The sequence below is a fragment of the Rhinichthys klamathensis genome, unplaced genomic scaffold (assembly GCF_029890125.1).
Source record: "Rhinichthys klamathensis goyatoka isolate OS25496 unplaced genomic scaffold, OSU_Roscu_1.1 h1tg000050l_1, whole genome shotgun sequence".
NCBI lineage: Eukaryota > Metazoa > Chordata > Actinopteri > Cypriniformes > Leuciscidae > Rhinichthys > Rhinichthys klamathensis.
In genome coordinates, this window is record NW_026606596.1 from 2531298 (window position 1) to 2551287 (window position 19990).

General features: G+C 43.4%; 1 pseudogene; it reads left to right on the plus strand.

Annotated features, from left to right (window-relative positions):
* The first annotated feature begins 6376 nt into the window (after window positions 1-6376).
* On the plus strand, window positions 6377-8476 carry LOC130082855 (CD209 antigen-like protein A; annotated as a pseudogene).
* The last annotated feature ends 11514 nt before the right edge of the window (window positions 8477-19990 follow it).

Sequence of the window (19990 nt, forward strand, 5' to 3'; positions counted from 1 at the left end):
ATACAGTAAAAACAGTAATATTTTGAAACCGTATTACAATTTAAAACATTTGTTTTATATTTGAATATATTTTAAAATGTAATTTACTCCTGTGATGACAAAGCTGAATTTTCTCCATCATTACTCCAGTCTTCGTTCACATGATCCTTCAGAAATCATTCTAATATGCTGATAAGCTGCTCAAGAAACATTTATTATCACTGTTGAAAATATCTGCTTAATATTTGTAATATATAGAAGCTGTTTACAATATTGACCAAATAACAAGAATTGAGCATCATTACTGATAATACCAGAACACTATACATTTTTATATTTTACAAGACCATAATGATGCTACAGTAAGTGGTTGCTAGGGCGTTGCTAGGATGTTCAGGATGGTTTCTTAAGTCAAAAGTGCCCACCCTAAGCATTCTGATCACTATTTGACTCCGGCCCCTCCTTCAATAAAATGGTCAATTTTATAATCTATAGCATCACAAATTATTTATAATCAATAAGGACTGAAGTGCATGATGGGATTGTCTGTCTTAGGCCACAATACAATTACCAGACTAGTTTGACTGATCATTTCTGTCACTTGCATCTGCAATAAAAGTAGACAGTTTGGTGTCTGCCATAGTCCTCTGAGACTGTAATCAGATTAATTGTGCTTGTGTATTCAGTATTTAATCAGAAGTGCTATAGTAATCAGTATCGAGCAATCAGCCTGTTAATCAGTAGCATTACTACACTGGAGTGCGTTTCCCGAAAACATCGTTATCCAACTATGATCGCAATTTCCATTGAACTCTATTGGTTCCCGGACACACTGCCGCTCGGTCCTCAGCCAGCTGAGAGACTCACTCGCGGTGCCCTGCGATGGTACTGGACATCCGTTGGGGAAAGGTTCGACACTCCTCCGCCTCCGGTCGAGGGCAGCCGGCAGCGAGTCCTCCGTTCCCTGCTCCGCCCCCATCAAGGCCGACGGCAACAGGCTCCGGCCCACGGCGAACGGGAGCGACTCCTCCGCTCCCTCTCGGACAGCAGGCACCCCTCCTCGACCCAGGAGCACGGCAGCGAGGTCCCTGTCCCACCTGCTGTTACATCGCTCCAGCACCATCGCCTCGGACAACAATCGGCGGCCATGGCTCCCTCGTGCTACCCGACCTCCTCAGCACCGCGATCCCCCTCAGCAGCGAGGGCTCTCCGACAGCGTGTCCCTCCCTCCCCCCGGGTTTCGGCACCAATGTAACGGAGTTCGTTGTTATGGGAAGAAGGAGGCGGGAACCGGCGAACGTTCAATGATTTTAATAAATAAACAAATACAAAAATGAAAGTAAAACCAGCAGCCCCTCACGGACGACTGCTGGCCACAGAAACAAAACACAACATAAAATAAGGCCTGTTCCTCTCTCGATCTTCACCGTCGTCGCTCCTCCTTTATGCTTCCGCTCCTCCGTGAGAGATGCGAGACCGGTGCGTCTCACAGGTGTCGCTCATTACCACTCACGCAACCGGCCTCGCGCCGCTCTCACGTCACTCGGCCTCGTCCTGCTCGCCACACAAACATCAAGCAATTTTTTTAACATTTCATGCTTTTAGTAGATGCAAATACGTTGCCAGTATTAGAATTGAACACACAACTTTGGGAGATTTGCACCAGTTGCACACATTTCAAACTATATTTTACGGCCACTGAGGAAAGAAAATAATGGTCACATACTCTGTATTCATCGAGTGTCATGTCGGCATGTGTGTGCAGGTGTGCATGTTGGTGTGTCGGGCAGATGGTGGGGATGGACAAGAGGGAGCTGCTTTGTGACCCACAGGTGGCTGTTCGCAGGATACGACCTGCTAAAAGGCAGAATAACACCTGGAGAAGACTTAGAGTTGAAAGGGAGGGAAATAATGAGTGGCAAAGACACTCTCGCACACAGACAAATACTGCGAGTAAAAGATAGAGGGCACAAAGGTTAAAACAGGATGCCAGGGCTCTCCATTTATTTCTCTCTCACAGCATAAGAGTGGGCTATATGACCAAAATCTCAATATATGTCATTTTATTTCACAATAACAAAATAGATCACAATACAATTATTTTCCCTGTAAATAAGGTTATGACGCCAGCATTTTAGATGACATAAAAATTTCACAAAATTCAATTATTCTAACAGCAAAGAAAAAACTAATACTAGCCTAAGTAAAAAGTTCTCAAGCTTCTTAAAGACAAGTAAACGGTCAGTAATCAAATAAAAGCAAAACAAATTACAAGCAATGATAAACAGAAACAACAACAAACAGGACAGATAGATACAAATGAATGGAAATGGAAAACACAAAAAAACAAAGAGATGTTTAGCAGAATGTTTAAGCCACTCTTTTCTATAAAAGGAATGGTGACCATGTCTGTCAAGTAAGACTACAATTTTACTCTGTTTGTAACACAAAGCTATCAAATTACTTCAGAAGACTTGGAATATAATGCATTAGTTGTGTGACATACTGTTATGATGCTTTTATGATCCATTTTTATTCTTTTTGAAGCTTGACAGCCACAATTCCTTTAATGGTAACAAAATTCAGAAGGAACACATTCAAATAATCTATCCAATCAGCACGAGAGAAGGCTATATACATGTTCCTCTGCATTTGGCCCCGCTCTAAGTGCCCAACACATCCGAAATTGAGCTCTTCCTATCCGATAAAGAATATTTTGTCCTTGGGGACTCTCTGCCTCAATGCACCAGCCTAAGGAGCAATTCCCTTCCGCCGCGAGCCCCGGCATTATCTCGGGGGCATCGGCCCATCTAATTGGTCCTCGGATGCCAAGATGCCAAGGCCTACTCTCACCCCGGCCCATTCAGTCATCCCTGCCATAGAGAAATGGACAGTTAAAGTGTTAAGACAAGCCCTGATTAATTCGGACATTCAATTCTCACGCTGAAGCCTCAGAATCCGTCCTGGCCAGCTCCCACTCTCGGCCCCGTCTGCTCAGCCCCACAAGAGCACTACTCGAATCCTTCTCATGTTCTGTCCGTGGTTGAATTTTGCATTGCTTTCGGTCACTATACTATAGCACTCAACGCAATGTTTATATTGGCTTTCTTCGGTTTTCTCAGATGCTCCGAACCAAGGTTATTATAGTTTTGAATTTTTAAATGTCAGTTTAGTCTTAGTTAACTTTTATTTTGCAAACACATTTCTATTTAGTTTTTATATATTTAGTTTTACTTTTAGTAATTATAGTTTAGTTACAGTTTTTTTTCAATTGCTAACAAGCATCGTCAATACTGAATCCACATTTTCAAAACTCAACACATTCAGCGAAACAGAAGTCTATGCGGACCAAACTGTGAATCATTTATCATTGCTTTCACACAAAATGCATTGAATGACCACATTTTCTAAAATCCATGAACACTTTTGTCATTTTACAAATGTTAACACACTGCTTTTAAAGCTCCAGTCCGTAACTTTTTTAAGTTAAAAATAATCCAAAATAATTATATTAAAAAAAACTTATTCTGCCAGTGGTCAAAACTATCTGCTTGCCATAGCTAGATTCAAAACGGTTAGCTTGTAATAATGATTTTAATTCCAGTGGTACTGGTGGGTTCCCGCGGGAAATTCGAGCATGTCTTTGCGTAATTAAGTCACACCCGTACACATAAAGAAGGAGTTTCGGCTCCTTCGGCTATACTGCGCGTGACGAGATGTTTAGATGTATAGGCTTTTCTCGCAGCACTTTACATAATTAAACTTATGGCATCCAGAAAGATCCAAACAACAATCATCAGTGTCAACTGGAGATTCAGCAGTTATAAAACCCAAAAGACTTCGTACTTCGGATTTAAGGTGGCTAGAGAAAGAGAAAGAAACCACAAGGATTTAAACATCGGCGGGGCTTTTGAAAAGTGCGTGAACTCCGTGTTTTGAAGGGGTTCAAAACGGAAGAAGAGACGGCTTTTTTCTGCTGAACAAGTAAGTTAAGACATTTCAATAGTTCAATCGTGTAACAGTACGTTTTCTTAATTCACACAGTTATGGAGTTTCCTTTGTTGTGCCTTTCTTGTTTTGCTATTATGGAGAATATGAATTCTGAACTACACAGGTAACCATAAAACACATTAAATTTAACATTAGTCACGCAATGCTGATGTTGTTAACATGAACAATTTGAGAACAAAGTAGGCTATAATTTGTACGGTTGCTGTAAATCGCGTTGATTAAATCTAACGAAGCTTATCATGTCGAATGCTTTTTCCCCCTTAGTTGGTCAGAACAAAAATGGATGTTACTTACTTGTTCAGAAGACATTTTCTTATGAAAATTCTTATGTTGGTCAAACTTTCAAAAAGTGAATCTGTGATTCTGTATGACAGTATCCACACAGCGCGGTGACTGACAGCAGCACTCGCCTCAAAACACTGTGTTCATCCGCGCTGTTTCATGCCGATTTACAACCCACGTAAAGATGATAATTCCGCGAATCACTGCAGTTACAGATTTCGAACAGAGAGATGGCAACAAAGAGGAAAAGCTACGGACTGCAGCTTTAAATGTTATCATGTGAAAAACTGATAAAAGTTTATGTCATTCGAATCGAATCCAGCCATCCACCCCATTCATTTTCCAAAGCGCTTGTCCTGTGTAGGGTCGTGGGGAGTGGGGAGGCTGGAGTCTTTCCCAGCATCTCGGGTCGTAGGCAGGAAAACACCCTGGACAGATGGCCAATCCATCACAGAAACACACGTAAATATTCAGTATTCACATTCGCACGTACAGGCAAACTTAGTCTCCCATTCACGTCTTTGGATTATGAGGGAAACGCAGAGGAAACACGGACAGAACATACAAATTTCACACAGAAAGGCCTCCTGACACAGCTGCGACTCCAATACTGCACCATTATACTTTTGTTACAACGCCACATGAACATATCCGCAATAGAAATAATAATACAAAATTTCCACCGGTCTACCAGTATATCTCTGACCCCTACCTGACACAATGCTGAGCAAAAGAGAAGTTCTTAGTGACATAGATTTATTCTGTTTGTTTTAAGTACTGCATAGTAATTCATCTCAGTTTGTGTGTGTGTGTGTGTGTGTGTGTGTGTGTGTGTGTGTGTGTGTGTGTGTGTGTGTGTGTGTGTGTGTGTGTGTGTGTGTGTGTGTGTATAAAGCGGAAATTAAATTCTCTAACGCAGTGTAAATAGGTCACTTCTTATGAGATTCAAAACATTAAAATTCCTCAAGGCTCCAAACTTTCAAATCCTTGTTAGGGGTGTGGACTGCATCTTAAATGTTACCTATTATCAGAGGCAATACAAGCTCATTTTTTCAACATTTAATCTTAGTCGAGGCACACAAGGGTAATTACTCTGTATAGTCATCGTTTTGTTGCTGCATGTAAAGCATCCAACTGCAAACAGAACTTTTAATTAAGGTTATACTTGCATATTTTATTCATTGCTGTTTGAGGACTTCTCAAAATTGGGTTGACTGTACTTATAAACAATTCTATATTAGCATGTATTTTCATTAATGATACTATCTTTTCCTCTGTGGACAGCGTAGGGCCTGCTGACTTTTTGATGAACTGAAAAGAATAAAAAAGGGAAGAGGATGAGACCACAGACCCCAGACAATGAAACTAGTGTGAACAGACTGTCACAGCAACTGCTGGATGGAGATTTCCTGAAGTTTTGACACCTAAGGCTAAAACAACTTGCTCTCTCGCACTATCACAGCTACATTAGTTTGACTCATGCATCACCAATACATTGCTTTGAGTTTGGTGGTCAAATAAAGAGCACATCCTGTCACAGTAAAACAATAATCTAAATAAATGTGGATGTTCAAATCATGTTCTTAATTATCAGATCTAAACTTGCCTTGTGTCACATGATCTTGGACGTCATACATCTACCTCATAAAAGTTTTGTATTGTTGTTTAGTTCTCTCTGGTGTTAAAAGTCAAACAGGCAAAGAGGAGCAGATCAGCCAAACTAAACAGAGCTACACAGAGAGAGCATTTAGCATTAGATGTTAATGTCTAACTATAAGACTAAAGGTATCTGAGGTTATTTATGAGATGAGAGTGTGAGCCGGACTGAGCTTCAGGACCTTGCAGTGATGTTCAGGAAGTGCATGTGTGCTCTGGTGAGAAATCACTGAATTGAACAAATTATTATCTAATAAATGATTCTCACAGTCAGTATCATTTCACACAGAAAGCAGCACTGAACATCTAATGCTGATCTGTTGATGGAGATCATTTGTAGATTTAAACAGCTTTTAACATACTTATACTGGTTTTATGTCACGTGATCTTGAGCTTCACGCATTTATTTTAAGCATGCCGTTCCGTTGTGTTTACAAAGTTGTAGGCGATGATAAAAGCAGAAACGCTGCAAAGACGGGCAGAGTTGAATGACAGAAAGAACATTCAGCATTAGCACAGAGTAATAGCAGAAATGTCTGATGGTATTTATAGTGATGTGATCAGGACTGAGTCTAATGGAATGAACAGAGAGAGAGTTGAGATGGTGGTGGAAATCTATGACAGTGCAGACTGTGTGAGAGATCATGACTTCAGGACAGAGACGAACACACACCAACCACTTCAGCAGACAGGTAATCACATTCATTTCTTTAATAAAATCATCACAGTTTGCACATGTTCAGTCATTTAACATCATATCTGTGGTGCTCAGGAAGTGATTATGTGAGGAACAGAAGCTCCAGAGCCGCTGCAGTGTGTTTGGTGTCGCTGTGTGTTCTTCTGCTGACTGCAGTCATAGTGCTGTGTGTTCACATCCATACAAAGAGCACAAACTACACAGAAGAGAGAGATCGGCTACTAAACAAGAACATAAACTTAAAAAATGAAAGCAATGGATTATTAAACCAGATTAACAACCTGACTAAGCAAAGAGACCAATTAAATCAAGCGAAAAATGAACTGTGGAAGAGTCTTTGTGAAATGGGTAATTTTGAACTGCAGCTAAACAAATATACATAACTAAAAACAAGTTGCATAATTCATTAGGGATGACGATAAAGTCCTAATAGTTGAACTGGTTGTGTTTACAGATGGATGGATTTACTATAAATGCCATTCTTACTTCATGTCCTCTATGAAGAAGAACTGGACTGAGAGCAGAAGATACTGTACAGAGAGAGGAGCAGATCTGATCATCATAAACAACACAGAGGAACAAGTGAGAGAAAGACAGTGATTCTCATTTACTAAAATGTACGCACTCTATCCGTATTTATGCGCATATTTGAACTTCTCGCGAAAACTTTCCGCCTATTTTCGGAGTATTCTAAATAAGTGTCTGCGTGCCCGAGGTATAGGCTAAGTAATTTACATAAAACACAGCCAAACCGTGTCCATATAACGGCATATAAAAGCATTCCGTACATCCTTTCCTTTCGTCACCGCGTGCGCGTGTCCGTTAAGTCCATGAGACTGAGTCTGGTGAGACTCGCGCTTACGCCTTTACCTGTCTACCTACCTGTGATTCGTCTCGTCAAGCTTCCAGTCTTCTGTCCGTCTTTGATCCCTCGTCCTGTTCCAGATCTCCTGTCTTCTAGTTCACTCGTCACCTGCACAGAGAATCCACTCATCCTCTCACCATCATCGTCTGTTCCCGCTGTTTCTCACCACTCTGCTCAATAAGCACTGTTATCACTATAACACCTGTCTGTTTCTTTCTGTGTTGTGACACATTAGCCCTAGTTTCAGTTGCTCTTACATTTTTTCGTAATTTAAAATACATTTTTGAACGAAAGTTATTGATGAATCATTATTTGTTCGTGAAAACGTTCGCATATTTCACGCACAAATCTGTATGCACGCTTGCTTAGTGAATGAGACCTGTGTCTGTGTGTGGTCCTGGTAAACCCTACGTTATGGTCATATATATTTTTCTTGAAAATGTAAAAGTGCAGAATGTTTTTTGTGAGGGTTGTGTTTAGGTTTCGGGGATAGAATCAGTTTGTATAAAAATCATTATGTCTATGCAAAGTGTGCATGTGTCGTGTGTGCTTGCTTTGGATGGATGATAAAATATGTTTATATGAAGTCAATTAAAGTTTGTAATTTAACAGATTATAATATAATTGTTCTTAGGGATTTGTTAAGAACATTTCTGGTGGTGCCTATGTCTGGATTGGTCTGACTGACAGTGATGTGGAGGGCACATGGAAATGGGTTGATGGCACAAACATGACCTCTGGGTGAGAAATTACTCAATTTAACTGATTTTTTTTTCTAATAATGATTCTAACAGGTATCAAATCACACCGAAAGAAGCACTGAATATCTAATGCTGATCTGTAATTTCAGGTTCTGGGCGTCTGGAGAGCCTGGTGGACATGTAAAAGAGAACTGTGCTCTAACTCATTCATCAGGACGGGCTGATTATCCATGTAAAGCTAATTATCAATGGATCTGTGAGAAAACCGTTAAAACAAGTCATTAAATCACAAATTGTTTATGCTGTAAATTTTGAACAGACATAAAAGGTCTTTCTTACTTTAAGACAATCTAAGCAAAAAAAAAAAAAAAAAAAAAAAAAAAAAACACACATAGGTTCTCTCCCTCAGTAAAATTTACTTAAAGCCTTTATGTGTATATGCATTACAAAGGTATTCATAATGTATGTTAGAATGCATTATATCTTTTCATAAATAATTGTAACCAAAGTTAAAATGCATTATAATCATTGCAGATTCATTGTTACATCTGAAATTGTTTGTTTGTTATGTGTTTTAATGCATTATACCTGTACATTATAAAGGCATAACATAAGTATTATAATGTATTATAATAACTGTGGTTGCAATTATTCATGAGATCATACAATATTTATATGGTGCACTACAAGGAATAATTAAAGGAATTATATATAAAGACTTTAAGTAAATTGTTACAAAATTAATATTCAATTAATCACTTGTGGCACTATAATAAATAAATGTTTTATAAATAGACCTATTTGTATTTGATTATTATTTTGTCCTGTGTTTGAGTGTCTGCATCTCATGTTGTCCATCAATACAGAGGAAGGAGAATTCTGTCATCATTTAACATTTAATCCTTTAGTAGGTGCGTTTGTCATGGAAGACCCTGTGAATGTTTAGCAATGTTAGTCTATATAACACAAAATAGCACAAGTAAGTGTAAAAGTGTTAGGGTGGGGCAGAGACAACAGGAACCCAAGAGCAGATCAACTGAAAATAGGATTTATTGTCCAAACAGGTTGAAGGAACACAATACAAAACAAAATAAATTAGTAGCCGAGCCACCAAGTAAGGGAGCGAGACAGAGGCGAAATCCAATGGACAGGCTGAGGTCAAAACCAGTAGCAGACCAACCGTTTCAGGGAAAAAGCCAAGGCAATAATCCAGGACGAAAGCAGGGGGTCAAAAACCGGTTGAGGAGGCTGAGATGAGATAGGGAACAGGAACTAGGCAAATAAAACAGCAAAACAAAATAAATATTCAGACAAGGCTTTAAAGGGTCTAGAAGCAACCAAAACAATACTTTCAGGCAAGGGGACAGTGGTGAAACGGACGGAAACCAAGACACACTGACAAAGAAACAAAGAAAGAGAGAAGCATAAGTAGTGGAGAAAATCAGTACAGAAAATGAGAAACAGGTGTGTGAGCACTGAGAGTGAGAGCACTAATTAGGATAGGATTCACCTGTGATGGTAGAGTGAAGTGAACAGACAATCAAGACACAAGATAAACACAGCAGAAAGGCTGAAGATCAAACCAGAGTCCTGACAGTACCCCCCGCCCCAGGAACGCCACCAGGCTTCCCAGGACGAGGAGTGGATCGATGGTATTCCTCAATAAGAGAACGGTCCAGAATGTCCCGGGTCGGGACCCAACATCTCTCCTCCGGACCGTACCCTTCCCAATCGACCAGGTACTGGTATCCTCTGCCCCGACGCCTGGAATCCAGAATCTTCCTAACAGTGAAGGCGGGGGCGCCACCAACCATCAAGGGGGGAGGGGGGTTTGAAGGGATGGAGGGAGATGAAGAGGGGGAACGAATAAAAGGTTTGACACAAGACACATGAAACACCGGGTGCACTCGACGAAGGGGATGCGGGAGCCGAAGCCGAACTGCCACCGGGCTGACCACCTTAACAATGGGGTATGGCCCAATGAACCGTGGTGCCAACTTCTTGGATGGCACCTTAAGGGGCAGGTCCTTGGTGGAGAGCCACACCTTTTGTCCACAAACACATCTGGGTGCCTCAGCCCGACGGCGGTCCGCCAATCTCTTGGTGCGGTCCCTAGTTCTTAGAAGTGCTTCCATGGCCCTCCTCCAGGTTCGCCGGCACCGATTGATAAACGCCTGAACTGAGGGAACCGCAGCTTCAGGACCCTGTGAAGGAAACAGAGGAGGTTGGTACCCAAGACAGCAAGAAAACGGGGATAATCCAGTAGACGACACCGGCAAGGTGTTGTGAGCATACTCAACCCACGTAAGCTGCTGGCACCAGGAAGAAGGGTTATGAGAGGCCAGACAGCGGAGAGCCCTCCCGAGGTCCTGGTTCGCACGCTCGGTCTGGCCGTTGGTTTGTGGATGGAATCCTGACGACAAACTAGCGGTAGCGCCAATCTGTCGACAGAACTCCCTCCAGAAATGGGAGATGAACTGGGGCCCCCGGTCGGAGACCACGTCCTCCGGAAGACCATGGATCCGAAAGACGTGGTCGACGACCTTCTGGGCGGTCTCCTTGGCTGAGGGGAGTTTGGGAAGGGGAATGAAGTGGACCGCCTTGGAAAAGCGATCCACTACAGTAAGGACAACCGTATTGCCACTGGACTCTGGTAACCCTGACACAAAGTCCAGCGCAATGTGGGACCAGGGACGGGAGGGAACGGGAAGGGGTTGGAGCAAACCAGCGGGTACAGAATTAGAGGACTTGTTTTGGGCACAGAGCGACTACAAAACCACGGACATCCCCCCCCCATGCCAGGCCACCAGAAACGCTGGCGAATGGAAGCCAACGTTCTCCTTACTCCCGGGTGGCAGACCAGCCTGGAAGAGTGGCCCCACTCCAGAACCCCCGGCCGAACTGACTCCGGAATGAACAGCAGGCCCGCCGGGACCCTCTCTGGTACCTCAGCCCCCGACTGGGCCTGCCTGACGCGTCTCTCGATGTCCCAGGTGACGGACCCCACCACACGACCTGGGAGGATGGTGTCTGGGGGGGCTGCGTCCTCCGGGACAGGAAACTGACGAGAGAGCGCATCAGGCTTGACATCTTTTAGTGCCCAGCGAGCCTGCCTGCCTGGAATTCAACCGTTTGGCGGTCTGGATATACTCCAAGTTCCGGTGATCGGTCCAAACTAGAAAAGGCTCTGCAGCACCCTCCAACCAGTGGCGCCACTCCCCCAAAGCCAGCCGCACAGCCAACAGCTCACGGTTGCCGATGTCGTAGTTCCGTTCTGTGGGAGACAATCGGTGAGAGAAGTATGCACAAGGGTGCAATTTGTTGTCAAGGGAAGATCGCTGGGAAAGAACCGCTCCGACACCTATCTCTGATGCATCAACCTCCACAATGAACTGTCGGGTAGGGTCTGGAGTAATTAATATAGGGGCGGATGAAAACCTCTTCTTGAGTTCATCAAAGGCCGCCTGAGCGGACAAGGACCAGCAAAACGGCGTCCTTGTGGAGGTTAACGCAGTCAGAGGAGCTGCCACCTGGCCAAAATTACGGATAAACCGCCTGTAAAAATTAGCAAACCCAATAAAACTTTGTAGTGATTTTCGATTGCCAGGTGTGGGCCAGTCGGAGACGGCTCTTACCTTAGCGGGATCCACACAAATCCCCTCCACCGAGACGATGTGTCCCAAGAACGGAACCGACTGGTTGTGGAAGGAGCACTTCTCCGCCTTAGCAAACAGTTGGTTCTCCAGCAGCCGCTGCAGCACCCGTCTGACGTGCTGAATGTGTACCTGGAGTGAACGAGAAAAGATCAAGATGTCATCCAGATACACAAAGACAAACTTGTTGATCATGTCTCTCAGCACGTCGTTGACGAGTGCCTGGAAGACGGCTGGGGCGTTAGTCAAACCGAAGGGAAGAACCCGGTATTCGAAGTGCCCCGTTGGGGTGTTAAAGGCCGTCTTCCACTCGTCCCTCTCCCTGATCCGAACCAAATGGTATGCGTTGCGGAGATCCAGCTTCGTGAAGAACTTTGCCCCCTGCAGGATCTCGAAGGCCGACGACATCAACGGCAGGGGGTACCGGTTCTTTATGGTGATGTCGTTCAGCCCCCGATAATTAATGCAGGGGCGCAAAGAACCATCCTTCTTCTTCACGAAGAAGAACCCCGCCCCCGCCGGAGAGGAGGAAGGACGAATAATGTCGGCCGCCAGAGACTCTGATAGATATTTCTCCATGGCCGCCCGTTCGGGGGCGGACAAGGAGAACAACCGCCCCTTAGGCGGAGAAGTGCCAGGAAGAAGGTTGATGGCGCAATCATAGGGACGGTGCGGAGGAAGAGATGCGGCCCGGGAGTGGCTGAAGACCGCCCTCAGATCGTGGTAGACCTCAGGAACTCTGGAAAGATCGATCGGCTCCTCCTGCAACACAGGGACAGAGGAGACAGGAGACAAGGCAGACACAAGACAATGGGCATGGCAATGTGGACTCCATGATAAGATAGTGCTCTCAGACCAGTTTATGTGAGGATTGTGAGTGGTTAACCAGGGGTGACCGAGAATCACGGGCGTGAGGGGTGAGTGACAAACAAAAAACACTATTTCTTCTCGGTGATTACCAGAGGTGATAAGCTCTAAAGGAACAGAGGTCTGAGAAATAGTGGTCAGTACCCTGCCATCTAAGGCAAGAGCAGTAATAATAGGAGAGAGAGACTGAAAAGAAATGCCTCTCCTTGAGGCCCAAGAAAAATCAATAAAATTCCCTTCGGCCCCTGAATCAATGAGGGCAGAGAGTTGGTGGACAGCACCTTTATGAATGACTGAGGCTGGAAGCATGGAGCGAGAACCAGTGGATGGGGTGGTGGAAGTAGCGCTCGCCAGTATCCCCTCGTTTACTGGCGAGCGTTGGCTTTTGCCGGGCAGGAAGAAGCAAAATGTCCGGGTCGACCACAATAAAGACATAGTCCCTTGGACAGACGTTTCTGTTTCTCCTCTGCAGACAAACGGTACCTGCCCAACTGCATAGCTTCCGGAGCGGATGGATGGTCTGGAGCAGCTGACATGGAGGAGGTAGTTGTGAGGTCGACTAATGATGGGGATGGAGGGAACCGAACTCTCCTACGAAGATCCCGACGGTTGTCTAAGCGAATGGCCAGGTCAACAAGATCATCCAGGTGTTCAGGAAGTTCACGGGCATATACCTCATCCTTTATGTCTTCCTCCAGCGCCTCCGTAAACCTGGCCACCAGTGCTGCTTCATTCCACATACTTGAGGCCGCGAGGGTGCGGAACTCAATGGCGAAGTCCGCCACTGAGCGTCTCCCCTGACGCAGAGCTGCCAACAGCAGCGATGCCTCCTTACCGAGCGCTGAGCGGTCAAATATCTTGACAAATTCTGCCTTGAAGCTGAAAAAGTCCTCGCAGCACGCTGCTTCTGCAGCCCAGACGGAAGTGGCCCATTCCCGGGCCCGACCAGCGAGAAGGGAGATGACGAACGCCACTCTGGCAGTGTCTGAGGCATACGTGAGGGGTTGCAGGGAAAAAATCACCTCACATTGAATCATGAATGCACGACACATTGTAGGCTCACCGGAATAAATGGGAGGGTTGTTGATACGTGATTCTGGAGTGACAAGAGGGCGTTCGATGACCGGTGACACAGGGTTGCGATCGATCTGCATCTGGCGAATAGTCTCTGTAAGTTCAGTGACCTGGTTGACTAGCGAGTCCATGGTTTGATGAGCGGCCACCAGCTCCCCTTGATGCTGTCCCAGTAGCACACCCTGGGCTTCCACAGCTGAGCGTAGCTGAGACTGATCTGCTGGGTCCATCCTGGTCAGTGTGTACTGTTAGGGTGGGGCAGAGACAACAGGAACCCAAGAGCAGATCAACTGAAAATAGGATTTATTGTCCAAACAGGTTGAAGGAACACAATACAAAACAAAATAAATTAGTAGCCGAGCCACCAAGTAAGGGAGCGAGACAGAGGCGAAATCCAATGGACAGGCTGAGGTCAAAACCAGTAGCAGACCAACCGTTTCAGGGAAAAAGCCAAGGCAATAATCCAGGACGAGAGCAGGGGGTCAAAAACCGGTTGAGGAGGCTGAGATGAGATAGGGAACAGGAACTAGGCAAATAAAACAGCAAAACAAAATAAATATTCAGACAAGGCTTTAAAGGGTCTAGAAGCAACCAAAACAATACTTTCAGGCAAGGGGACAGTGGTGAAACGGACGGAAACCAAGACACACTGACAAAGAAACAAAGAAAGAGAGAAGCATAAGTAGTGGAGAAAATCAGTACAGAAAATGAGAAACAGGTGTGTGAGCACTGAGAGTGAGAGCACTAATTAGGATAGGATTCACCTGTGATGGTAGAGTGAAGTGAACAGACAATCAAGACACAAGATAAACACAGCAGAAAGGCTGAAGATCAAACCAGAGTCCTGACAAAAAGAGCAAGTGTTGGAATACTTAACAGATGTTTGTCTGCATCTGTGTTACCGATGACTGTATAGACTCACTCTGATGAACTTCTTGTAGTGTTACGACCCCGTCTAGGCTGAGTCCGCAACATAAACTGGAATTGGCAACTATAGATCCTTTGTACACTTTTATTTACAGAACCACAAATGAAAGCACAACTTCAGGGGTGAGCAAAGGCCAAAACAACAAACAAACACCAAACAAATTGCTAACAGAAAAACTAAATTCCCTTACAAAAGAAAATAAAATAAAAATACAATAAATTACTCTATCTAATGAAAAACAGGAGAAAACAGTATTTACAAAAGAAATGAGCTTCCACTACAGCTTCCAAGTGTGGACAAGATATTTACAATACAGAATACACAAAAAGGAAAATAGATTTATAGCCACTTATCAACTCAAAACCAAAATTCACACTGCACACAACAGCCAGACCAACAGGCAAGCTGTAGCACACACACTGTAGCAAACACACAACAGCACATGTGCAATTGAACAACAGGAAATCACAGGTTGAGCAGAGCTCCCTCTTTAGGCACTCCAGATACGTTTATTGCCCCTTGGTCCCATTAATAATTCATCAACTTGGACCTAAAGAGTGGGACATTTCTGAAAAAAAAACCTTCAAATACCCTCCACAGAGGACTCTAAAGAAGAGGTACATTTAATAATCTGCAAAACAGAAGATATACATGAAATAAGTGAATATATTGATTTTAATTTTAAATCAAAACAACTAGCTAAACTGTAAACTAGGGAGCTGTCAACTGTTTCAGCTTGTTGTCATCAGCTGACTGGGCTACTGACTGCCTAAGAAACTAAATAAACTAAGCTAAACAATCACAGAAGAGATAACAGAAGAGATATTTAACAAAGACAAAGAAGAAAATAAGAAAGAACAATAAATAACTGTGTTTTGAAGTCTTGTAAACAACAAAGTAGCCTAGCCACCTGTTTGGAGTAAACAAATGGTCACCATGGAAACGGGTCAGAAGGCATTTAAGCACAGCAAAGCTCCCAGCAGAGAGGTTGAATACCCTGTCAAATGTAAAAGTGCAGCAGCTAGGGAGAAACACAAGGAGAAGACACTACGGGAAAACCCAGAGATCCTCTTCACTGACTATGCCCAACAAAAGAATGGAAGAAAGAAAAACAACCTCATATTCTTCACTGATTCCATCTACATCTGGAAAGATACTGTGTCAAACAACTACCCATATGTATCCAGTGAAGGCATCGGCTCAGGGGGCAGACTAAAGATCTGCAAAGATGAACACCTGGACAAGGAGGACCCCCTTCTCACCATCACATACTACACCAAAGGAAAGGTCATGGTCCAGGGGAATGAAGCCAACCTGGAGTCCTTTGAAGATGCATTCTCTCTGTTAAAAACAGAGGTGAACACCAAGAGGATGTTTGTTCACACTGATAGTGAAGATGATGAGACAGAAAACCCCACCACCTTGTCCATCTCTGCCCCTCCTACACCTGCCACCTCTACCAACAGGCTAAAGGAGAGTATGGCCCTATTGGAGCTGGACTTTGCTGAATTTAAAGAGCTGACCCAGGCCAGGCTGTGTGAGCCCCAAAACAGCACTGTGCAGCAGATTCAAGAGGAGCTCCAACAGCTCAAAAGAGACAACCAGTCATTGGCATCTGACCTTAGAGGAAGTATAGAGGCACTGAAGCAGGAGAACAGGATACTTCATACCCAAATGGCCAAAGTAAAGGAAGATGCTGAGAACAGAGAAAGGAGCTTCACCAGGCAGATCCAACACCTGACAGAGCAACTCTCAGAAATCCAGACAACTACAGAGACACAGACTCTCCCCGCCAGTGTCCCAAAGCCTTGTTCTGCCTCTGTACCACCATCTCTGCTCTACACCCAGTCCAACAACACCCTGGCAGCTCCTTCTACACCTACACTGCCAGCTGCCAACAACCAGCTCTGCCCATCACAGCCTGCCTCCACTCAGCCTGAAGAAGAAGCCCCACAAGTGGTCCTACTGGTTGACTCGAATGGGAAATTCCTGGACACAAACAAGCTTTTTCCTGGTAAGAAAGTGCTTTCTAAACGCTGCAGCACCACAGGCCAGGCAATGAAGCTGTTAAAAAAGGAGACCCTCAGGAGCCCTCAATGCCTGGTGATCCACACAGGAACAAATGATCTGCACAGCCTCCGAAAAGGCACTGCTGAGGCAGTGAAGAAGATGGCAGAGCAGGCCAGTAAGGAATTTCCTGACACCCGCATTGTGATCTCCACCCTGCTGCCTAGGACAGACATCCCCCCTCATGCCATCCATGACATTAATATGGAGATCAGAAGAGGATGTGCCACCTTACCCAATGTCCACCTGGCCTTCCACCCAACCATTTGCATCTGGGACCTCTATGATGGACTCCATCTCCACAAAGAGAAGGTGAAGATCTTTGCAAAGACTCTCAAAGACACGGCCCTAGGACGCAGTCCTTCTACCCTCTCCTCAATTCCACGCTTCAGTGATCATCCCAGACCTCCTCCTCCCCACCACCCCAGGATCATCCCTCCTGCTGCCAGGAGGCACAACAGCTCAGCCTGGACCTCCCCCTCCCCACCCGCCCACCACCTAACCATGGTGAAACACAACCAGAGAAGGCTACTTTCCCCCTCCTTAATCCCTTCCCACCGTCCTCTTTTACAACATCGACAGCAGAGCTACACAACAGCACCTGTCCTTGACCTACTATGAAAAATACTGTCAGAACTGGGCTCTGGCTGTAAATATGAAGAAAACTAACATCATGATCTTCCAAAAACGCCCAAGATGTCAGGAGAACAAACATCAGTTCACCATTAATAATGATGTCATTGAACACAGCATGAGCTATACCTACCTTGGTATAACCATATCAGCATCAGGGAGTTTCAACATGGCAGTGAATGCACTAAAAGAAAAAGCTCGAAGAGCTATACATGCAATTAAGAGAAAATTCTATAACTTCCAAATTCCAATTAAAATCTGGCTTAAAATATTTGACAGTGTCATCCAGCCCATTGCGCTGTACGGTAGTGAAATATGGGGTCCACTCAGTCATCAGAGCTACACCCGTTGGGACAAACACCCCACAGAATCTCTTCATGCAGAATTTTGCAGACACATCCTACACGTACACAGAAACACACCAACAAATGCATGCAGAGCAGAATTAGGCAGATACCCACTGATAATCAACATCCAAAAGAGAACACTCAACTTTTTTAACCACCTGAAATCCAGCCCCCAAGACACACTTCACTCCAAGGCCCTCCGAACCCAGGAGCTGAGCCCAGAAAAGAGTCCCCTATGTCAACTGGTACTGAGGCAAACTGCCCCCCCCCCCCCCTCAGAGACAGTCTGAGCAGCCTCAGAACAACACTGCCTTCCAAACACCAATCAGAGTCAAGCAAATCATAGCACAATGCAAAGAAACCTATCTGGAACATTGGAAAGAAGAAACTAAAAGCCAAAGTAGACTAGAATGTTATCTGACCCTAAAAAGAGATTATAAATTAGCAGAATATCTCTCTACTGTCAGAGATAGAAAGCAGAGACAGATCCTAACCAGGTACAGGCTCAGTGATCACAAATTGGCAATTGAAACAGGAAGACACAAAAAATCATGGCAACCAAAAGAAAACAGAACGTGTGATCACTGTTTGACAGGTGAGGTTGAGACAGAGATGCACTTTCTCCTACAATGTGAAGCGTTCAAAGACACAAGGAACCTTTACTTCAACAAATTTAACTGTATAATCCCAAATTTCAAAGACCTGAATGAAATTTCTAAATTAAACTTTCTCCTGGGAGAAGGAGACAGAACTTATCTTGCTGCCCAATATGTACAAACATGCCACAACCTGAGGGACAATGAATGACCGACACACACACGCACACACACACACACACACACACACACACAAATATATCCAACATTGTGTTAAATGTTTATATATAATATATATATTATATATTTTATTTGTATATTTTGTATATGCTTTGGCAACATTGTTTCAAAAACTTTCATGCCAATAAAGCCCCTTTGAATTGAATTGAATTGAGAGAGAGAGAGAGAGAGAGAGAGAGAGAGAGAGAGAGAGAGAGAGAGAGAGAGAGAGAGAGAGAGAGAGAGAGAGAGAGAGAGAGAGACTTTTTAAAGCAATTTATTCCATCATTAAAAAAAAACTTTTTTAACATCTAAAAAAACATAATTTTTATCAAAACATTACCATTTAAAAAAGAGATCTTCCCCTTCTATAAAAATAAACCAAGGCCTTAAATAGATTAACCATAATAACTTTTTGTCCTTCCATTTCAATTCTATAAGCTTTCCAAATGGCTAATTTTGCTTGACCAACCAAAAAATTTGAAAAAGTACAGATTTCCCACTTATCGCGAGAATACTTACAACCAAAAATAAACACTGTTTTTGAAAAAAATATTCCTAAACTGCTCAAAATTCTATACAAAACATTAAAAAGTGGAGATAGTTTACAACATTCACAGAAAACATGAAAAACTGTGTCAAGTTCATTGCACAAAGTACAAAAAGAAGAATCTGAATATTCACATTTAAACAAAAAAACTTTTGTTGGTAATGCACAATGCAAAATCCACCACTGTAAATCACCAGACCTTTTTGGTAGGGTTTTTTTATACAGTAACCGCCATGAAGGTGATTTATTCTCTGTCAATGAGAGATGAGATCTCCATTTTGTATCTCTCCTCTCTCTTAATTGTCCAGCAAAGAAAGACTTTACACAAACGTTATATAAATTTTGCTTGTTCACAACAGAAAAAGGAAGGCTTTGTAAACCTTCAAAAGAGAGCAACAAGTTCACATTATCGTCATCATCATTCTCATGTTGGTCTACCTGTGGTGTTATATACACTTCAGGAAAAAGAACTTCTGAATAATTATTACCAGACATAAAATTGGTTATATATTCCCACAAAGACGTAGGAAAAGATGTTTTCAAATTCTTCAATATATTCCCAACAATTCTCTCTGATCTACCTCCAATCTTTATAGTTAAATGTTGTACTGAAAACCACTCTCTATCAGTCAAATCAATCAAATCTCCAACTTTAGTTACACCAACTAAACCAAAGCTAGAAAAATCAATGCTAGGCATAAAAGTATGGGAAAACCAGGGATTGTGAAAAAGTGGTTCATTAAAGCCGAAATGTTCTTTTCGCTCCGACTTAAAATAACTCCAAGCTTCAAACACAGATCCATAAAACTTGATCTTAAACATATCCTTTACAACATTAACAGAGCTCAGAAATATTTGTTTATCA